We start from the raw sequence: 23,955 nt of genomic DNA on the forward strand, positions 1-23,955 counted from the left end.
TGTCAAAGCAGTTTTGTGATGTCGATAAATATTCAGAGGAGACTTGCTTCAGATGAAGACAGAGATTCATTTCAGCTGGTGATCTAAGCAGGGTTCAGACCTAAAGGTAAAAGGCTGTTGGATTAATTTACTGCATATCCTCCATTTCTGTAGTCCTGGGAACATGAGGTCATATTTTAAGAATGAAAATGAATATATTTCACTGATTTTAACACATGCTGGTCTCATCCTGTCATTTTTGTAAGTAGAAATGATTCATTGGCTTTCATTGAAGTACGCATGCACCACAACTTCAAGAGACCATATCTGCTATGTAAAAATAGGACAAAACTTTCTTCTTTCTTTATTTCTAATGTTAGTGTACATACTAGTATCTAATCTAATAAAATTTCTTTCTCAGACTGAACTGTAGATGCTGGTCAACAGCCCTGGTTAATTCTCATGACGAGATATTTCAGACTTTTTTTCTCTTTCTTTGTCTTCACAGCAGATCATTTTAATTCCAGCTGAGACTGAGTGAAGCAATGCTGATTTCCCCAGATGGTTCTGCTTTCTTAGACAGAACCCCAATGGAATGATAATTACTGCTGAGGAGACAGGCAAAACTGTGAAATAAATGGTAGAAAAAACAATAACTACATTTCACTGGCACACACAAGGTAATTGAAATGCTCATATGATTTACTATTTGTCTCATGCATTATGCTGCCATGGTGAGGCATGTTTTTCATTCCTTATTAGATTTCACTAGTCTCTTCCATACCTCTTTTCTATGATTCCGCAACCATTGACAAATTACTAAAACAAGAAAAAAACTCTTCTTTCATACTTCTCCCATGTGAGAAATGAGGAGTATCAGTAGGGGAAAGGCCATTTATTGGTTTATCAAAAATATTGCTTCTTGATATTTCCTTCAGGAACATGTGAAATTCTTTTCAATTTAGAAGCAGTTTTGCTGTGCTGCTGATCAGAATGCCGTGCATGACCCTAGTGGGCAAAACCAAAACAAAATCCGTAGCTAACTGATACATGGGTGGGTCTGGCTGTCTCGCTACTGCTGACAGTGCAGAATAAATGCATATGATGCTTGTCTGATCCAAGTAACACTGCAAGGCCTCACAACACCTCATACATATTCAATAAACGAGAAAAATGCTGCATACAGTCCCCATCAGTGGACACTAAGTAAAACAGACTGTTTTAGTGGAAATGGCTTTCTACACTCATTTATTCAGATTCTCAAATCTTTTTGTTTGCTGTGAAGTTCCTGCCTCAACATAATTTGTAACAGCTCTTTCTACTTGCAGATGCCCTGGGATAATGATGAATAAGGACAGTAATCACCCTGAGAGGTGTCCATGAGAGCTTCTCTGATTCTGTCCATTTCTTCCTGTTAAAAGACTTTCCATGAAGCATCCATTAGCAGCATGGATCACAGAAATGAGAGCATGTGCTTGCTCTCTTCCCAAACCTTGACAATGAAGCACAAAACCGGTTTAACAGGGAGTGCTCACAGAAGACAAGTCACCTGTTAAACAGGCAAGTCAGCATACACACAGCCTTGCAGACATCCATGTGTGAAATATCTGCATGGAGTGGGCTTGACTCGTATCCCCCACTGATTTTAAACTCTTAACTAGAACATACTACAATTTATCCTACCCTACAGCTTAGCTAATGGAGGGGCAGTCTCCTCTTGGGATCGTTGTTAGTCATTATTATTTTATAATGCCTGCTGGTGTTATTTCAACAGCTGCTCGCATGACAGAACACATAAAAGAGGGGCCACCCCTACAGCACTGGCACTAGCCATGTGCCTGGAGAACGGGAGCAAAGACAGGACAATGCTGGGTCTCTGTGCCAGCATTAGCATTATCTCTCTGTAACATCTGTGCTAATACCATGCAAACTCTGCAATTACAAGCATCACCTTTTAAAAACTGAACGGACCTAACCTGTGGTCGGGCTTGGGTTTTGGGCATGCTGGGGACCTGCACCTCCAACTGAACTGGAATTGCAGAAGCTTTAGCATGCAGACAGAATTACTAGGAGCACAGGGGAAATGGCAAGCCTATTACGAGAGCAGACTAAAAAGGCCTGATTTTCTTAGTGTAGTAGCATGAGAGCTGAGAGAGAGTAAGCTTGCTACCTACAGACCAAGAAAGCAAGGAACAGAAGAGGCAAGCACTGGGGAGGGAAACAAGCAATGGGAGCTAAAGGACAAAACTCAATAGTTCCAGGCTGGCCACAGCTAGAAAGTATTTGTCAGAACAGTATAGCTCAAGATAAAACTCATCAGTGGGAGAAATGCCAGCAAAACCTTACGTTTTTTACAATGGTGTTTGATCCATCTCTGTAAAGGGTTCTCTAATTCATGACCTGGATAGGAAAGCACTAATTCAGGCAGCTACGGAATACAGGCGACCTTTCCAATCCTGTGCTTCTACTCTGCTCCACTGATCCTGAACCTCAAAATTCCTCACGGGCAGGTACCAGCTGGCATGGTTGCTCTGTCCTTTTCATATTGTCCTACAGAAGACGAAAGCCAGAGGCTTTTAATGAGAAAATGATCAGTGATCAAGTAAGGCTGGGCAAATGACAGGGTTACATGGTGTACATGAAACAGTTTTCAGATTCTTAGTTATGATACAGTGTAATATAGCAATCTTAGTACTAATGGGTCCTGTGGTGTGGTATTTCCCCCCAGAAAGCAAATACATTTCAGCCTTCCAAGATCCAAACAAAGACAAGAGGAAGATGCAAAATATGGGATGACAATACACAATCCCACTGGGATGTTATGTTTTTGAATATAAACATTTTCTATAAACTCTCTAAGTTTATGCTTTTTTTTCATACTGTGAACTTAACACAACTTTTTAAAAAAAAATCTACTTGCTCAGCTTGGAAATTTGTCTTACACAAGGAATTTTGGAGGCTGCAGACTATGGCCTGATAAAAGCCAGGTGGAGGTAATAGTACACAATAATACATAAGTAGGATAACAGATTAAAACCTTACTGGAAGAACATGGAAAAGAGCATTTTGGGAATAAAATTAAAACCAGCTGATCGGTGTGGTGAAAAACACTGTGGAAAATCAGTAGATTAGGGTACAGGTAATAGGTTGTGAAAGAGAGATGGAGCAGAAACATCTTCCTGAAACAAGAAATAAATTATAGAAGTTGAGAATGGGTGAAACAAAAGCTCGGAAACTATTGTGATTAGAAAGGCCCTGTATAAATAAGCATGAGAAAGAAGATGAGAGGCTGAAGAGAGGGAGCAAAGCATAAGAGTTGAAAGATTCAAAACAGGAAAATGCACCCATAGTATGCACAACTCTGAGTAAACAGATGTCTGAGTATATGCAGAACCCAGCCAGAAAAATAATCTTTTCCACCTACCATACAAACCACATATTGTAGCAAGGAAGCCAAAAGGAAGAAAAGTTAATTTAAACATTTTAAAACTGGCAATTCAACTTCTCCCATAGACACAGCCAAAGAACAGAAAGTCACTACCATGAATACCAGCAGAAGCAAAAGGACCAAGCAAGGATTTCACTTCAGGAAAGAACAGTTACACAGTATATTGAGTAAGAAACTTTCAAATTTAGGTCCTAATTCCATGACCCACTGGGTGTTATCTGTATGCGAACTTTATGTCAAGAAGTTCAGCGCACAAACTGTACTAGTATACAGGCAGTATAGGCTTGGCTTTGCTGGTTTGCACTCCAGTGCTAAGTACCCCTTTCCCAAAGCATCTGATGGGATTCACTTGCAAATCTCATAAAACCATTCATTTTCTGGCAACTTAATGGAACTTCCTGGATTGTCAGCAGACTCACGTAACTTCTGTATGAATGCATCTGCAGTAGTATCACCATTCCTTTCTACAACCTTCTTTCTAACAAAAAGAAACAAAAAAGTATTTTCCTATTCCTTGTCTGTTCATATTTCTAGCTCTTCTCCGAAACCCAACAACTGCTTCCAAATCACAGACAGTCACATCTACTTCTGTTTCAGGGAGAATTTGTGAGTCTGGTCTTCTTCAGTCTTTACTAGCAGCACTCATTGATCCTATCCAAAAAAATGAAAGGTTTGTGGAAAGTGTTCTGTATAATTTATAGAGGGAAAAAACAAGATGACTGAAACACAGCATGGCATTTGTTCTCTCTTAGAGAAAAGAGGTTGCCTCTTTCTTCTTCCTGTCAAACTGCATGGGGGTTCACAAGAACAGAGGCCTTGCTGGGTGACAGAAGAGTCAGAAGAGACAGAAGCAACTTGCCAGCCCTTCTCTGCATGTCCCTGAAGGAAGAAGCTGCTCATCTGCAAATGTGGATGCGCAGAGCAGAAGGGAAGAGCATCCACACCACATGAAGAACAGCAGGCCACAGATTCAGGCAAACTGAACAAGCATCAAATTTTGTTTCTGTCGTGCTGTCTGTCATTACTTCTCACTATTGGCATTAATTTAGAGAAAAAAAAAACAACTGATCTGCGGTTCAGTTGATCTATATGCAAAACAGTTAATAGTATTCCCCAAACAATGACAGCATATGGGTCATAAGAACCCGTAAGGTTTTGGCTGCTCTAATCAGGAAGTGCTACAAAGCACGTTGGATTACCACAATGATCAGCTGTTTCATTAACAAGAGTTTTTATCCCCAGTTTAACCCTCTCATGTCCTCTATCCTCATTCTCTCCCATTCTTCCTCAGCAACTGTAGACACCACATGCAGCATTCCAGCTCCTCCACTATGTTGTGCCTAAATCATTTCCCACCACTGGTTCCAAGCCTCTCCATTGATGTTTCGCCTCCACTCACAGCGCAGTCAACACAAAATGGTAAACACCACACAAGGAACTTGCTAGCAGGGCTGAGTGAAGAACAGCGCCTCTGTTCTGCAAAAAATTTGGAGCACCTGTCATGTCAGGGGGTCTTGTGAGGCCAAACTGAGCCCTTTCCAACCACTCTGCAAAATCAGAGTGTGACAAAGGAATTCAAATTCATTCTAGAGTATTCTAGCTATGACAAAATTGCCATAGGATATGCGGGGAATAGCTCCAATCTTCATTCTGCCTTGAGTTTATCATCCCAGACAAGGCAGTCAGGAATTCAGGGGATATTCCAGGCTAGTTCCACACTCTGGGATGTACTAATTCTCCCTTGTGGAAAAAAAAAATAAAAAAGTCTGTTATCTGTGAAATTATCTAATTGCCCCTCAGTCAATTCCTGTAACTTAAAGGTATTTCTATCAAACCTTTGTAGCTTCTTGAAGCAGCATCTTGTTAAAATTCCTTTATTAAGTTTCCCTTTATCTTGAGAACCTCGTTCTGCCTGGGCTGGAGAGAAAATGACAAAAAACAGTATATTCTAAGCACTTCAATGAGTGGAGTCATCTGCAGAACAAATGACTATGTTCTAGTAAATGGCATTCACAATTAATAAGCTATTGACATAGCTGCTGTAAAATATTGAAGTGTTTATTGACATCAATAGCTATTATGAAATCAGCTTTATAGGTGTTAAAGTAAAAAGAACTGAATTTCATAAAGCCCTGAATAATTACTAGTCCCTTGCCAAAAAGAGGGAGATACTTATTTACAAGAAGTAGCCAAACAGAAGTGTATGACAAGCCAAAAACATCCACTTACAGACAACAGAATTTAAGACAGGCAGAGAGTTAATTAGAAGACAACTCTCCTCAGGAGCTACTCAGGTCAGGGTGAACCTTTTCATTGAATCAGACATTGTTATAGGTGCCATGCAGATTATTTAACCTGTATCCCACAAGCAAAACAGGACTTGCCCAGTTTTCATTGAAATTATGTTTCTAACTTGTAAATTATACACTACAGGAACAAAACTGATGTTAGATAATGTAACGTCTGTATATTTTGTTGTGACCTGAGATAGGTCATTTGGTGATGAGATGATTCAGTGTTAAGAATAATGAGCAAACATATACTCCAAACCCAGGCAGCTACAAAATGCCAGACTTTTCTCATTCCTTTTATTATTTCCTCTTATCTGATTTAAAGCATAGTACCTTTTCATATTACTTTGTACTATTTTCATACAATTCCAAAGCATGTGCAACCCCAAAGCATAAGTGATATATTCGGCACATAATGGGGTTATAAGAGCATTTGTCACTCCTTTAATTATCAGAAGGTCATTTCATGTTCCTTTTTACACTGAATACAGTGAAAAGTCAGGATATCAGACAGCGTATTTTATGTCTTTGTGTGTGTTTTTAGTATAATTAAAACCATTTCAGCAACTACAAACTACATAGGTGGTAAACTTACTTCCTTTATTGTGTCACAAGAAAAGGCTGGACATACAAACATCTCCTTTCTGCAAACAGATGTAGTAGACATATGGAGGTTATTAACAACTCATAGATACTCCAGAGTTAGGGTTGCCTCAAAATAATCTGAAAATAAGTCATTCATTACAGTTTTTCTCCAAACGGGTAGAGTTGTAGCAATGAAGTTTCCTACCAACTTAACATGCAAGTCTCTTGAAATTTCCTACATAACTGCTGTTTGATTTTGCCCCATAAATGCTTAGTAAGTGACCTTTAAATTGAACTGTGGTTGATTAGTTTAGGGGTGAATTGCTTTTGGATTTTTTTGTTTTGGTTTGGTTTTTTGTGCTTTGGCAATTCTACTTCCTTACTCTGAAGATGCAATAATGAAAAGTTTCCAAGGAAGCTAAATAGTACTCAAACTTCTTATTCAAATAATGGTGCAAATGCAAACAGTTCTACTTGATTTCTCTAGGAGTAACCTACCTTATAAACAGTAATATCATAGTGAAGTATCAGAATCAGCTGTAAACCAACTGGCATCTTGGAAAACATGTAGAAAAGATGCTTCTCACTGCTGCAGGTACACTGCTTCTGGTACCCAGGCTAACTTGTGCAGATTTAATTAGGGTATCTCTCTTGCTCTAAGATTAAATCTGGGACCTAACAAAGTCCATTCAAACTGGTCTACTAGTTGGAGGTGGTCTGGTGGATGTTGGTAATCATTGATACCATCCAGCTCTGAGAATTTGAAAAACATATTATTTCCTTCAAATCTTACACTTGGAGCTAAATGCAGCACCAAAGTATTAATTAGAGAGTTGTTGGGTGTGTTTCTTATTGGAAACACTTGGGCCTCTTAAGCCAAAATGCTCTTACTGCTGTTCTTCCCAAACACCCATTCCCTTTCACACTACCCAACCAGCACGTGGCCTGTCAAGCTGCCTTTACAGGTATAAGATCATTTTATTTCTTTACCTAAATCAGAGCCAGACCTCTGAGGCTGATGCACCCACCCCTTCTCCTCCAATGAGGTCCTAGAAGATGCCAAAGGGCTTTTTGTTCTCCAAAAAGCCAGGTTTTATCAGAGTATAAACCACGATTCTTAGTTTTTTCAATCAGAGGAGTCTCAAAGTGGTATAAAACAGACAAATCTGAGTTCTTGGGTTCAGAATGATCCAGTCACTTCTGTGACTGTTTTTTTGTGGACTAACTCTCAGGAAACAGGTCAGTGCCAGCTGGACCTAAGCCAGTCATGCCACAAGTGTAAGTCAGATTTAAAAGACAGATTTCCTAACTACCGATTGCACTCCCATCTCAGAAAAGGTCTTGGGCTCTTCACACTGACATTTGAATCAGCTGTATGTAATCAGTATGTTTTTACCTCTGCTGATAATTTCCCCAAGTATTGCCCACATTATCAAGTATTTAACTTATAAATTATAAATTATAAATTATGCAAAATATATTCAGCTATTGAAATTCTTGGTAAACTCTACTTACAAATTCATGTCACAAAATTTATGTTTTGATTTTAAGGTTTTACTGGGCAGTAGAGTTTTATTCTCCATTCAGTGCAGAAAGCTGAAGTAGATCGAGTACCAAGAAGACAGGTATTCCCCTCCTGTTCAATGATTCAAAACAGATGCAAATCTGTTTATTGCTAAGAAGAGTTTATTTTCTGCAGGAGAAGCCCTTGAAGAAAAAGGTGGAAAACACTGTTACTTTAAAGGGGCACCCCTGTGCTCAGTCACTAGAGCTCTAAAATATCAATCTTCTAGACTTACACCAAGATAAACCCATTTTTTATTTCTACCCTGGGAGTCGCATGGTTTATTAGCTCCTACAAATACAAAAGAAAATTGCAGCTGAGTTTTCATGAGCCACTGGATAGGATGTCAACACTTTCCCAATTTCAAGACACCTGGAGTTGGCTTCTTTTTTTCATAAATTTTAAATAATTTGTATGACCTTGGTTGTTTCTATAAATACTCACGTATAACTTTTCTCCACTTTTCTGTTTCTAATCTAAATAAAAAATTGGGAGTAAAGAAAAAAGGGGAAAATAAAACATAATAGGAAAGGAAGAAAATGGTCTGAAAAGGTACAAATTTATACCTGACTGCCTCTTCTGCAATGTCCGTACGGTGAATGTTTGCTTCCTTTTAATACTTCAGCACAAGTTTTTCAAGTTCATCTGAAGGCTTTTCAAAAATATTTAACATAAATTCTGCCTTCGAGAACAGGGCAGGTGGAACTAATTTAATTTATTATAACTATTTAAAAATTAATTGTAGCAGAATCAAACCATTAAAATTTTAGGGGACAAATTACAAACAAACAAACAAATAAATAAATAAATAAATATCGACCTACCTGAAAAGTGTAGCAAAGAAGGCCACATATAAACAATGGATTGTGGAGAACATTCCTGTTGCACTGTTTAGAGCAGAAGACTTATAGTCCCTTTTCTTATAAAGGAAGGTGTACTTGGTATTATTGTCACAGAGGCTGATGAAAGCAAAGATCTAGATGAATAAATATACCTAAGGCCAAGGATGACTATTATACAAGAATATTGGTGTGTAATTGCTGCTTACACCTATTTCTGTAATGTTAATAATATTATATGCATACAACAATGCAAAATTATCTCATAGTGCTCATCAGCAAGACATACTGCCGTCATTAGAAAATATTCCATAAGAGTTCCAATAAGCTTTTCATCCTTACCTTTTCCACTTTTTTTTGGTCTTTCTTAAGCTCTTAATTTACTTTTGTTTAATTTTACTACAGTTACCCTGTTTTGTTTTATTCTAATGACTTCCATGTGATTGTAAGGCAACTGCAATCTTTTTTTCAAAAAATTACCACCCCCCTATCCAGGAGTCTGATTGCAAATCATGGCATAATGTCATGACACAGTGATGTTAGAATAACAGTTGGTCAGTTTGACTCCGAAGCAATTAATACTCAAGCTACACAAACAGCCTGCATGAAAGAAATATATACACTGAAATTATAGTTCTTCTCAGACTCTCAAGCCTCTGCTGCTTATTAGCAGCTAGCTAGCTGATTCAAACCCTTCTCAATTACAATGTAATTATAGGATTATAAATGTGATGTCATTTAGCATTTCGACAGCCAAATTAACCAAATCTATTAGTTAACATATCAGCTTACACTGGTAAAGTTGCATGCATAAAAGACAAATTATACTTATCCCAGGCATTCCTTATAGAGCCTGTTTCGTGTCTATGGCATTTCATGAAAAGGCATTAGGAAGATATTTTGAGACTTCTCCAGTGCTCCCAGTTCTTCTTGAGCAGTCGGGATAAGATTTTTGTCTTTTCAGGGGAAACATGTTCACAATTAATCCTGCCCATTTTTAAAACTGATGCGGACTTCAACACCAGCTCCTTGCGGTACAAGCTGTGGTGTCACTAACAAAAATGGGGATGTATGAGGGGAAGTGAAGGGACTATCCATAATCCAGAAATTGGATAGCTGGTCTCTCACAAAAGCGAAGGTCTCCTAATACCCAGAAAATATCCCTTATTCCAAGGATTGATTAAAAAAATGAGCATAAATTTCAGAGTTGGAACTGTGAATCCTCAGCCATCAAGAACTGCCAAAAGAGTAGGCAAGATGGCACTGCTGAGAGGAGGGCATTGCTATTCTGACCTTTGTACATTTTATATTGGTTTTGTGCTGATAATATGGCTTCTATTTATCAGTTATTGCTTCCAATCAACGACATTTGAAGTTTGCTACCAAAAGCAGAATCTATTTCATGTGCAGATGCACAAACAGGAACTTACAACTTAGGAGGACAAAATGAGGACAGATCTTGTAAAGATGCAGGAAATGAGGAGCAACTCAGGTCAAGGCCATGTTTTATTAAGTCCACTTCTTCATATTTGATCTGTGGCAGTAATGAGGAGAAATCTGAGAAGTAGAGTGAGAATGTGTGTTGCATGTCAACAAAACGTGTGGCTTATTGAAATTATTTCCCAGAGTTTATTTTGTTTTGCTTTTATCTGCATCATAACAGACTTTGGGGTGGACTTTCTTCCCTGATGATGTATTTCTTTCTATCTTGAAAACGGTAATTTGTTTAGGGAATGCTACATTTGCCTTATTTTTCTTTGATCATTGCTCAAAGCATTTTCATCTTTCTCTGGTTGCTCTTTAACCATCTAGGCCATAAAGCAAAAAAACCTTGGGCTGATAATGTGCTATCTATAGGTCTGTACAGTTCAATTTCAATCCCCTTTTATATCTCTTTTGTAGTTTTAGCACTATTACTTCCCCTCTGTACTCACTTTAATGAACGTGAGTTTAGCTGTAATATGTACATTTACTTCCTTTATTTTACCTTATCCAAAGCCTTCAAGCACAGAATCTGGCCAAAATGTATTTTTCTCATTTCACCAAAGCTTGTGTCATGATCTATTCATTTCATAGTAGCAATAAATATTTCTCTGTTAAAACATTTGGAGTGATTTTTCTATTACATGATTGTTTTTTATTCCAGATATGGTTCTGACCAGCAGAAATGGAATGAGTGCATCATCAGTGAATATACTGGATGCATGAATCTCTTTCATGGAACAGCATTTACATACGTCTAGTGTACAACAGAAATATTCAAGTTCTTATACTCCAAATGAAAAATGTAACAACATAAATCAGAGCCCTTCTTGCCATTAGGATCAATGCTTTTCTCAAATAGAGAGGAATGGGAAGGGAATTTGGTCTTTGAGTCAGAAGCTCAAAAAGCTCTCTACAATGCTCAGAAGCCTCAAGAAAAAGGAGTCAGGACTCAATGGTGTGATGTTGGTTTTATGCATAGATTTCAAACAATTCTTATAATCTCACAGTTAAAATCCCGATGAACCTGAACACAAGTCTTTTTAAACAGTATCTCAATAGCCTTTCCCCTTTCTGCTCCTGACAACAAACTCTGTAGTGTCTCAGTCACAGTAACTACTGCTTTAAAGAATCTGGGGATATCACAAGCCTCTATTCTACAGATTCTTTCCTTCCATCTCTTTCCACATAGCAATAGCCAGCACTTTTGGCAAATGTGGCCTGTTCCTTGCCATCTAAGGCAGTAGGTCTGAATCCCATAATCCAAAACAACACAGGTGAAAAATCACCAGTTTGGGGAGTACTTAATAGACCATGCCAGAATAAGTTATGGGATCTAAAGGGTCACATTGATTTCAGTGTTCTAGGATGACAGAGATGTGGTCACACAAAAAAGGACAGCATCAGAAAGCACAGAAGGCTACAATTTAAGAGGGAAGATGTATATTGTTTCATAATCTCAAGATGAAAAGTCCAAACATCCTTTCCTCTGTTTGTGCTCTATGTATGGAAATCCTAACCTTCATCTGTTTCTGACCAGGATTTGTAGACATGGAGCACAACATAGCACCCATTTAACATCTTTGTCAGAGACATGGACAGTGGAACTGAGTGCACCGTCAGCAAGTTTCCCAACAACAGCAAACTGTGGGGAGCAGTGGACAAGCTGGAGGGAAGGGATGCCATCCAGAGGGACCTTGATGAACTTGAGAGGTGGGCCAATGTGAACTTCATGAGGTTCAACAAGGCCAACTGAAAAGACCTGCACATGGGTCAGGGCATTCCCAAAGCACAAACACAGGCTGGGCAAAGAACGGATTGAGAGCAGCCCTGAGGAGGAGGACTTGGAGGCGTTGATTGATGAGAATCATAAAATCATAAAATCATAAAATCATAAAATCATAAAATCATAAAATCATAAAATCATAAAATCATAAAATCATTTTGGTTGGAAAAGACCCTCAAGATCATCAAGTGTAACTGTTAACAAAACATTGGCACTAAACCATGACCTAAGGAACTTCATCCAAGCATCTTTTAAATACCACCAGGGATGGTGAATCTACCACTTCCCTGGGCAGCCTGTTCCAATGCCTGACAACACTTTCCATGAAGAAATTTTTCCTAATATCAAATCTAAATTTCTCCTAGTGCAACCTGAGGCCATTTTGTCTCATTTTGTCAGTTGCTACTTGGGAGAAGAGACCAAGACCCTCCATGCTACAACCTCTTTTCAGGTAGTTGCAGACAGCAACAAGATCTCCCCTCAGCCTCCTTTTCTCCAGGCTAAACAGCTCCAGTTCCCTCAGCTGCTCCTCATCAGACTTGTGCTCTGGACCCTTCATCAGCTTTGTTGCCCTTCTCTGCACTCTCTCTAGTACTTCAATGTCTTTCTTACGACGAGGGACCCAAAACTGAACACAGGATTCAAGATGGGGCCTCACCAGTGCCAAGTACAGTGGCACAATCATTTCCTTAGTCCTGCTGGTCACACTATTCCTGATACAAGCCAGGATGCTGTTGGCCTTTTTGGCCACCTGGGCACACTGCTGGCTCATGTTCAGCCACTGTCAATCAACATCCCCAGATCCTTTTCTGCCAGGCAGCTTTCCAGCCACTCTTCCCTGAGCCTGTAGCGCTGCCTGAGGTTGTTGTGACCCAAGTGTAGGACCTGGCACTTGGCCTTGTTAAACCTCATACACTTGGCCTCAGCCAAAGGATCCAGCTCATTCAAATCCCTCTATAGAGCCTTCCTACCCCTGAGCAGTTCAAGATTCCCACGCAACTTAGTGTCATCTGCAAACTTACTGTGTGTGTTCTCAATCCCCTCGAAGCTTAAAATGACCAAGCAATGTATGCCTGCAGCCCAGAAGGCCAACTGTATCCTGGGCTTCATCCAAAGAACTGTGACCAGCAGGTCAAGGGAGGTGATTCTGCCCCTCTACTCTGCTATTGTGAGATCCCACCTGGATCACTGCATTCAGCTCTGGCACCCCCAACATGAGGACATGGTCCTGTTGGAGCAAGTCCGGAGGAGGGCCAAGAAGATGATCAGAGGGCTGGAATACCTCTCCTGTGAGGACAGGCTGAGAGAGTAGGGGTTGTTCAGCCTGGAGAAGAGAAGGCTCTAGGAAGACCTTATAGCAGCCTTCTAGTACCTAAAAGGGACCTACAAGAAAGATGGAGAGGGCCTTTTTACAAGGGCATGTAGTGATAGGACCAGGGGTAACAGCTTTAAAATGAAAGAGGGTAGATTTAGATTAGATGTAAGGAAGAAATACCTCACCATTAGGACGGTGAGGCACCGGAACAAGTTGCTCATAGAAGTTGTGGATGCGCCAGCACTGGAAGTGTTCAAGGCCAGGCTGGATGGGGCTTTGACCAACCTGGTCTAGTGGAAGGTGCCCTTGCCTGTGGCAGGGGAGTTGGAAATCGATAATCTTTAAGGTTCCTTACAACCCAAACCATTCTGATTCTATGAGAGCTTGAGTAGTGAGACACAAACAGGCAAAACCCAAGTCTGCCAATCAGTGCTGATGAATACATAGGAGAAGATGAATTACAAACAGTCTTTACATCAGCAAAACTTTTAAAACTGCCATGGGTTTAGGGCATATTATAAATTTAATTGAAATTATTTGCACACAACTGTAATAAATTATTTCACTTTTTCTACTGCCACCACACATGGCCTGGCAAGGGCTACTTTTATTGCAAGTTCAAAATTTCTGGAAAGCAATCATTTGGCATAGCAATATATGAGACTGCACCATATGGCAATTGCATGTACAATGGGATATAACTCCTTCCTTTCATCTTCAAAAAGTTTTCTATATGTTACAGCATTACTATATATTAAAAGTATATTTTGCATGAAATATATAAAATTGTATCTCTTTTGTCACGTCTCCAGTGACTAAAAATTCCCAAGTCTTTAAGTCTTGATTCTGATTACTGTAATGTCTGGTAATGTTAAAAGAGAGCTAAAATTTCAAGATCTTAAATTTAAATTTCCATCCAAACTAAACCTTTTAATTCAGTGACTTTCATTTCACTTAAACAGGTAAAACCATAAGCAAGCAAGGTACTTCAGGCAGATCCCCATCTTTCAAGAATCACCACACAACTCGATCAACAAACTGGAGAACATCATTCAACAGCAAAAGAAAAAGAAATCAAGTGGTTCTGGGGAAGCTGGTTCTAGCACTTTCAACCTTCTATCAAAAATCCTTAGGATGATAGAGATACAATCTTAAGCTTGACACAGAAAACCCATGAGGAGACTTATCTCAAGATTACAGAGAGAAGTAGTAAAATATGCTCTAACTACCGCAACAGAAAAGTGTTCACTAAAATAGTTGCAGAAATTTTTAGGGTAAAAGCACAATAAAATCAGGAAACCAGAAACTACTTTATTTAAGCAGATAGGAAAATAAGATGTGAGAGCACTATAACACTGATCATGGATAAAACAGAGGGAGCTCAATTGCATTAAAACTGAGAGAGGTAAAACAGTAGAATAACTGCTAAGGAAGTTCTATTTTTTCTTGGTCTAGTTCAAACTGTTTTCATTCCATTGTGTATTCAACAAGAAATAAAAAAAGGGCAAGAAAAAATCTGGATTAGTAACAAAAAACAAGCTAGCTAGAAGAAACTGAGCAGAAAGCAATGAAGACATAAGGTTCAATTATTATATTAATCAGCTTGGAAAAGTTCCTCAAGGCATACACAGGGAAATTGCAGCACAAAGGGACTGAAGAAAGCATTCATTGATTAACTGCATCTATTCAACAAACAGATTGACACAGAGTAAGCTTCCCTCATTTCAGCAAATCTTAATATTTAGTGAGAGAGACAAGAAGATTGTCAGCTACACAGATTTTCACCATCTGAGAAGCTGACACAGAACCTTGAAATGTTAAGTCCCTCAAATTGCTGTTGCCGAATGCTCCAAGCCACTTTCTGGTATATAGAAACTGAAAAGAGAAAAACCTGTGTAGGGTTTTCTACATAGGAAGGCTGGTTGCAGGAGCACCTCTCATCAATCTCCCAAAGCAATGGAAAAGTCACATTTTATTCAAGGAACAGTGCAGTGAATTTCCTGAGAAGTTTCCTCTCTCCCACCCTGCCACACTGACCATGTACTACCCTGCTAGTAGGGTCTATGACAGGGAGAGGTTAATTGTCATGTTGTTTTTTTCCCTTTCCTTGTTCTCAAGGTAGTCAATAATGCTCCCCTACAATAATGCTCCTTCTAGACTACATACAATGTACTATTGTGTTTCTCCTTCAAGTGTCAGGTATGAGTCATGTACCCAGCGTTTTTTTGGATTTGTGGCAAAAGTCTACACACACCAGTCACTGACTTGGGCACAAACAGGCCTCTGAAAAACAGTGGTAAGGGTACTATAAGTATACTATGTATACTACGCCTGAAGTCCTCTGAGACTGATGGACAACAAGAAATACTTAAGTGCTAAATAGTATACTGAGCAATTTTCTAATTATTCTAATTGTGTGTTTGGTATCCTTAATTAAGTGCATTTCAAGCTTCTTTTCACTACTCGTTTAATGGCACATCACCTCACTAATCCATAGACTTGTCAGAACTGGCTTCACTTTCCAGAAGTAGTCAAGAGCAATAAAATTTATGTCATTTCCCTAAAGGAAAAGAACAAAACATAAACACATACACTATTTCTGTTTACTGACAGTAGGGCATTAGCTAGGAAGAGATCTGAATTCAAAGCACTCTAGACAAGGCAGGTAATGAGACCATCATTTAATGCACCGGCTGCTTTAACTTCTTTCAGACTATTCCTTTAAAGGCTTTTTGTTCCATAGTTTGAAAGCTAAAGGCACCTGCACTCAACAAACTTGTGCATGAATGTCACCCACGTTCCATTATTATTCCATCCCTTGATGGTCAGGAAATACATGTAGCTTGCTTCTAATGTGATCTCCTTTTAGATTTTTTCATTTAATACCATTTGAACTTCTGCTGACTCACCGTGTTTCTTTATAGGAGATGGCAAGCAGAGTTTCTTTATCATTAGTGTCCTTTGATCCAGCTTTCTGTCCTGCCTGTCTCTTCTTTGTTTGTTCAGTACATCCTGTAAGTGCCCTTTGATCTCGTCCCACTCTTGCCTCCCTCACTTATTCTTACGATATGAAAGAAACTGTCTATTCCAAATTTACAGGTGGACCTTTCATGTATTTACTATAACTAGACCTGTGCATTTACTATAACTTTCAATGGTTTCTTTTTTTTTTTTTTTTTTGTCTCTATGAGCTTTAGTTTTTTACAGGCAAGTTGCATAGCTTCTTGTATTTTCTTTTACTTGTAACATTACCTTCTTTGTGAGGGCAGGTTTCATCTTCCTTTGTGTATTCTCTAACCTCTGCATTGCATCTTTTTTACATATGCTGCCCTGAACTGAGATAGCTCTAGAAAGATTGCTAACACTTCATTGTACTCTAGACATTAATTCTCGTTTATCAGAAGGCAGCTGGAGTGTTCCTTTCAGTAAAATCAACCAAACCTAAAGCCTTAAAAACAAACAAACAAACCAATAAACCTAAAAGAATAGCAAAGAAAACTGAAAGACCTAAAAAAAGCATACCTCTTAAACTTAGGATAGTTCTCATCTGTTTGTGGAGTTTGGTTTTGAACTTGGTATCTCTCAGCTGGATCAGAGGGGCTGCATATGTCCGTCACACCCAAATACCTGCTGAGGAACATGCAGGAGCGACAGACATCTGAGTTAACCAACTATTTTTACTTTGAGCAGAGGGATGTATCATCCTCTTGAAATACTACTACTGAAGTAGCATTTAGTATTATTTACTAAAAAAATTTCATTCCACTACCAGGAGGCTACCAGTTTGTAGATAATATCCACCCAGACAAGGGAATTAATCCTTTCACATGTCACTGAAGTTTCTGATTTCATTATATTTTATTTTATTTTATTTTATTTTATTTGCAGAGAGAGCAGAGCAGACAGGGTGGCATTTTCTCCAGGAACCCCTGAAAGGTAGGTATGCCTCCTTCACACATACCTGAAGCTTTAAGCCTCTCCCCACAGAGCCTTACAACTCCACAAATCAGTCAGCCCACAGAAACCCATCACAAAAAACCCTAACTGCAGGGGGAAAATGAGGAAGGTCTGAGGATTTTCTGTGATTTCCACACATAAACCGTGGCACTCTCTGGAGCCTGGTGCAAGACAGACATTTGATAGTAAGAGGTGTCAGCACTGCAACCTCTCGTTTCCACAGCTCTTGAAGTTCTTCCTACACTGCATCCCCTTGGATGAAGTATCTTTTCTTTCCCATGTTTCTTACAGAACTTTATTTGTAAAACCTGAGTTTTGCAATACATACTACCAGAGTAACTGACTTGCTAAATTCCTGATAAATCAATGCAAACAAACAGGCTTCAAAAACTCCAAAACTTGAGAGCTCAGGTCTCCTTCCCAGTAATAAATCATGACCCAGTAACATCCTCCAGTTCCCATGTGGGTTGTGGTAGACAGTCCTACAAAGGAGATCACTGAACTTCCACAAATCATGTTCAGAGAGTATTTACTTGTAGCAGTTCCTTGGTGCATCTGCTAGTTCAATGGGGACCAAGTAACTTCTAATGTGCCTGGCCAGCATCAGCTCCAGGCCTTGTAGCTGCTGAAGACTGATGAGGAACCTCCCTTACACCAAGGGACTACTCCCACAGCACAGGGGGAGGGAGGCAGAGTGGGATGAAGGCTCTGCCAGACAAAGGGACATGCAGAACAGGGATACCGGCTGACACCCCTCCTGCAAGCCAGCCTCTCCCTCCAGAGCCCAGCTCTCCGTCCCCCGGTGAGGCAGCCAGACACCTGTCTTGCTGGGGAACAGTGTCTGGCTAAGGAACAAGACCACAAACATTTTGCCACCTCCAGTCATTTGCTGCCTGCTTTTCCTATATTGAGTGCTAGGCTCTGTCCTTGGAAACATTAGAAATAAGTATCCTTTGGATGTAAACCAGAAGAGACATTCAGAGTGCAGAAAGTCTCACAGCTACCCCTGCAAAACATGGATACACACTATTCCTCCTACTGATTTTAAGATGTTGCCCTTTGTTTTTATACATCTTACAAAGACTGCTCAAGCTTCACTTCAGATCTCAGTCTCTCCAGGCACTTGCCTGTTTTGTCTGAATTAATTTTTACCCATTTCTCAGAGAATATTCAACTGCCTCATCTTCAGTCCTACCCTGACACAGGTAGATATGTGGTGGTTTGGTTTTTGGCTGGGGGGCAATTTTTTTAACAATGCGCAGTATGCCAAATGGGACCTGCAATTCAAGCCTTTTCAAAAGCAAGTATCTCCCTTCTCCCACCACTCTCTACTCTTTTCCTTTTTCCGTTTTTACTTTCACAGAGTGTTTTGTCTATTTTATATCAGTTTTGTAGCCTTTTAAGTCAGTTGAAAATGTTAAATTCTAATTTTTCAGTGCCCGTAACCATGAAATCTCCAATGAAGTCATTCAAAAGTCTTTTTTAAACAGTGGCCTGAGAATTTTCAAACTGTAAGCATACCACATGCTTACTGTAATGTCTGACAGAGAAAAATGTGTGTTGGCAACATTGCTTAATCCACATTGGAAAAAGAAAATTGAAGCCATACTTCCAGCAAGATAGTTAATGATCAATAGTGACAGGTAGCTATAAACACAGTAATGGAGATGCTCTCCTATTCTCTCTCATCTTTCTGGTGCAGCCCACCCATAACTACATTTCAGGAAAATGAATTTGTTCCATCTCCCACTCTGGGCAAGTTACCACAAAACCAACATAAGACAGAAAAAAAGCCAAAGAAATTTCCCATAAAGAGAAATATCAACAGCTGCAATGAACAACCTAACCAACCTCTAAAGAAAAGGGGAAAAAATGCAGAAAGGTTGTTGAAGTCCATGGAGTAAAAAAAGAAGCTGCTCCTGATGGAGTCTTCTCTGTTAGAAATGAGAAACCATACAATAACAGGTCTCAAGAGAGAGCAGGACCAGTGAGAGGGGATGGGAGAAAGTTCATGAACAGGCTGAAAAGCACTTTTTCTGACAGGATTGTCCATTAAGAAGAATCAAGATTCTGCTTTTTCCCAGGCCTATTTCTCACTTAGTAGTGCTGTGTTTCCAAAAGCATTCCCAAGAAAAGCAGAATCACAATGTCCACTTGAAAATTTCACATTTCTTGACTTCTTTCTGAAACAGGCCAAATTCCACAGAATCACAGAATCACAGAATGTTAGGGATTGGAAGGGACCTCAAAAGATCATCTAGTCCAATCCCCCTGCCGGAGTAGGAACACCTAGATCAGGTTACACAGGAAGGCGTCCAGGTAGGTCTTGAATGCCTTCAGAGTAGGAGACTCCACAACCTCCCTGGGCAGCCTGTTCCAGTGTTCTGTCACCCTCACTGAGAAGAAGTTTCTTCTCAAATTTAAGTGGAACCTTTTGTGTTCCAGTTTGTACCCATTATCCCTTGTCCTATCATTGGTTGTCAACGAGAAGAGCCTGGCTCCATCCTCGTGACACTCATCCTTTATATATTTGTAAACATTAATGAGGTTGCCCCTCAGTCTCCTCTTCTCCAAGCTAAAGAGCCCCAGCTCCCTCAGCCTTTCCTCATACGGGAGATGCTCCACTCCATCATCTTTGTTGCCCTGCGCTGGACTCTCTCCAGCAGTTCCCTGTCCTTCTGGAACTGAGGGGCCCAGAACTGGACACAATATTCCAGATGTGGTCTCACCAGGGCAGCAGTTTCAGCAATTTCAAGCTGTTCTGTGCAAAGGCAAACACAGAATAACTCAGTCATTTCCTTACAGCAGACTGAGAGACTGCCCGTTCTGCAGCTGCTGGGACAGGTTTGGTCAGCAGGGCTGGTGGGCTCTCTCTCCCTCATAGTCCAGGAGGACCCTTACAGGAACACAGCAGTTCTGGAAAGTTTCTTGTCCAGAGCCAGAAGCCTGATAGCTTCCTGCTGTAACACAACCTATGGGTTCACTTGTGAGTTGGACAAGATCACCTTTGAAGGTCCCTTCCAACCCAAAATATTCTATGATTCTACGAACTGGTAAAGTTGCTTGAAATATTTTGTTCTCTCACTGGGATGTTTTGATGGAAATTCTTGCTTTAGCCAAGGGATGCACTATAATATTTTACCATCCTGCTTCAGCTGCCCAACTCAAGACCCGCACTTCCTGGGCTCAGCAGGTAGCTGATGGAGAGAGATGAGGTTTTCCAAACAGGAATTTCAGACCACTCGCATTTAGCTCCTGCTTTCCCTTGATTTCTGTAGGAGGGTCCCTTCCCTGACTGCACAGTCTGTGTGCCTAAAACAAGAAAGCAAGACTATCGTCTGCTCCTTTAAAATGCAAAGGAGGTTCCCTCAGTAGATCACGCCTCAAAGCTTGCAGGGAGTGACGCCCCATGTAAGTTTAACTGGTGTGCTAGCTGGGCACAGTGGCACTGCACCTGTATTTGGACACGATATCACCACACAGGGCACCCTCTCAGTGGGGACAGTCAGCTAAAAACATTTTACACAGCTCCTCTGCTTGTGAATGTATTATCAGGAGACCTGTCTGTCCCATATTCTTGAATTACAATGGGCACATTTCTTATTCAATGTATTAGACTAATTATTGTGATTTCATTTACCATTAGCAAGGATGTCAGTTCTCTTCAGTGAAAGTCTCATTAATTCAGTGTAATTTATATAGGACTTAAATGCTTTTAAGCAGTTTCCTGCAATGAGAGTGATTTCTAAGCTTCCTAGTGTGATTATCACTTTATGCCCACTTTGGCATGTACAAAGATCCTACTCTTTCAAAAATAAATGCAGTAATACTAAGAATTTAACACACAGGCAACTGCAGAATCAGGACCACTGCACAAGTATCACCTGTACCTTTGAGAGGAAATTCAGAGCTGCTACTATTAAACACAATTAAAACACAAAGGAACATGCCAGAAAGCAAACTGGCATTCACAGTTAATATTGTTCCTCAGTAAATGAATGTAACTTTAAGTTTATAGAAAGAAAATAAACATAAGCAAATAACAAACCTGCATGTCTCAAATGAGCTACAAAACATTAAATCAAAATGGACTAATTAAAGGAAAACTTTATTAGCTGTTATTTTACAGTCAGAATCTAAGGGTAATAACATAACAATGAAGATAAACAAAGTAGCTTATGTGTGTAAACTATATATATCTGTTTGAGTCTTGATAGAACTGATGAAGCAGTACCTTTGACTCAAAATAAATTAAATTTCCACACTCAGTTTAGAACAGATAAGGCCTAATTCTTCATATCCTAGGACCTAAAAATTATTATTTAAATAAAGATGTGTATGGGCAGATGGAAGCAACATCAATCTCTGAAACATTTACTTCGGCATTAAAAGGATCACAATGCCTAATGCTACCTTGAAATCTCAGAAGAAAACTACAGAATTTCTCCTGTGCGGCATTGCACCCAGAACAGGTTGAGTGTGTCCTTTATTCCCCAGAAGAAAGTTGAAAATTTGCCAGACAGCCTTCATAACTCAAAACCTTCATCTTATATGGACAAATTCTGTAGCCATTTGAAAAGTCTATCAGTCAAGACTTCTGCTCTTCCTGGATGCTGGGCATCCAGAAGAATGCAAAATAAATTATGCATAGGCAGTTGCAGTTCTACCCTACAGGTGCAGTAAGTATTTATTTTTTTTTTTTTACTCTGACAGTGATTTTTCTTCTGGATTTGTCATAATTTTCAGCCTTTAAAATCTGATAACTCTACAAGAGGGGTGCCTTGCTGCTACAACATTCCACTAACAACAAAAGTTCATGATGAAGAAAATTCCTCTATTCGCAGTTCCTAATCCACTTTTAAGGAGATGTTACTACACACAAAAAGAAGTATTTGCTACAGTTAAACAGCGCAGAGCTGCACTACTTTTGCTTTGCAGTCTCCATTTCAACCCTGTATCATGAGTTTCCATGGAGATTTGCAAAGGCAGAATGATCTCTGCTATGTCAAATCTGGAGATCACAAACATTTTCTTTCCAATATTTAAGCAAACAAATCCAGAAGGAACATCTTGCCTTTAAGATCCTTACCTTGATTCACAGTTCCAGCCTCCCGTCTGATCTTGGAAAAAGTTAACATCTTTGACCTTCAGTTTCCTGTAAATTAGTTATAACAGTTCTTCCCTTCTGCCACATTTTGCCTGTCTTGTATACTTCAAAGGTATGATCTTCAGGACAGAAAGTCTCTTACTAAAATTTTGCACGTCACTTAAAGTACAAAAAAAGAGAAAAGAAAAATAGAAGAAACATTCTGATTTTGAGAGTTTTGTAAAGGAAGTACACGCTATTGTTAACACGACTTAATGCCATCATGATAGTTTTCATCAAGTCTGATAAAAACTTCCTCTCCAAAGCTTCAAGCTTCTGTAAGATATTAATCCATTATTTTCACCAGTTGCAACTAGCACTTACAACTCCCAGTGATTAGACCTCAGCATCTGAGCTGATATGTATCAAGTTCAGAGCCAAACTAACTTAATTATGGTGATATGTCTTCATGTTTAATCAGACACTGCTAAACAAATGATTAAAACAATTAACTGCATTTTGTAAGACACTGAATACACACTCAGCAATACAAAATTGCTTGCAAACTTTGCAGGTGATTTGGTTTCTTATTATAATACTTTAGGGAAAGCTGTATATACTGAGGATAAACTGATAGATTTTTGTCAAACAACACAGGGAAACTTTAAACAGCAGGGACCGATACAAAGGAAAGGGAAGCATCTAAAGAAAAATTATGTGGCAATCATGCTATTTTCTAAAGTAATATAACTCCTTCTTCTGCCTTAAATTCTTTCTAGAGCTTTGTCAATGTCTTGTATTTTGCACCCATATAAAAGAGAAAGCTGCTTTCTTCAAGCTTGAAATAAACTTTCTGTAAGGTTGATTATCAGTACATTTTTTAATGTAACTTCATCTAAGTAAGATTCAGTAAATCAGGCCTACATAGCAGTGCAAGATGCAATGCTGCAGAAAAATAATATTCTGGTTTTCCCCTAACATTGCAATACAGAGATTAAACATAAATTGGAAGAAAAAGTCATTTTATTCCACATGCTTAGCCTTGTTCCCATGCTTAGCCTCGATGGCTAATATTCCTGATGGTGTTATAAATTTAAAATAATGGAGACCAGATATGGAAGGGCAGTTAAAAAAGCAGGCTTTAAAATTTTATAATATTCTAACTTAATTGCATGGTACATTTGTACAAGTCTGTAATTTACCAGTCAAAAACTACAAATCCATCTATTCCTCTTCCTCTTTAAAACAAATTTCTTTAGAAATAAGGATTATTTCATTTCTTTCCTGTTCTCTCCTCACCTTTATCTTTCTTTCCTTTTAACCTCATTAGTATGTTTTCTCACTGTTTTGTTCTCAACCACGTAGGGCTGACAGCAAAAATCCTGCAAGGGAAACATCAGGAGTTTTGGAAGACACAAAATTATAGGAATCCTTTGAGCACCATTTTTCACTAAGGTTCACTAATAGACTGATCACTGCAGGGCTCTGCAACTTCCAAAAGGAAAGACAGATGAGAATGGTAAAACAGTTCAGTGTATATTTTAAACTATAGCACAGTACATTTATTTTGGCACTTAAATCCCTCATTTCCCCAAGGACAAACTGTGCACATCTCAAGTAATG

At 39.2% G+C, this 23,955-nt stretch overlaps 1 long non-coding RNA gene across 1 annotated transcript in view; it reads right to left on the reverse strand.

Moving 5' to 3' along the window:
• Positions 1 to 22,506, reverse strand: part of LOC110363510 (uncharacterized) — a 152,230-nt gene extending 129,724 nt beyond the window's left edge. Inside the window, exon 1 of the long non-coding RNA XR_010471674.1 lies at positions 22,336 to 22,506. This is a non-coding gene — a long non-coding RNA (uncharacterized LOC110363510). The remainder of the gene's footprint in view (positions 1 to 22,335) is intronic.
• Positions 22,507 to 23,955: the final 1,449 nt, after the last annotated feature.

The sequence above is a fragment of the Columba livia genome, chromosome 3, assembly GCF_036013475.1.
Source record: "Columba livia isolate bColLiv1 breed racing homer chromosome 3, bColLiv1.pat.W.v2, whole genome shotgun sequence".
NCBI classification, from domain to species: Eukaryota; Metazoa; Chordata; class Aves; order Columbiformes; family Columbidae; genus Columba; species Columba livia.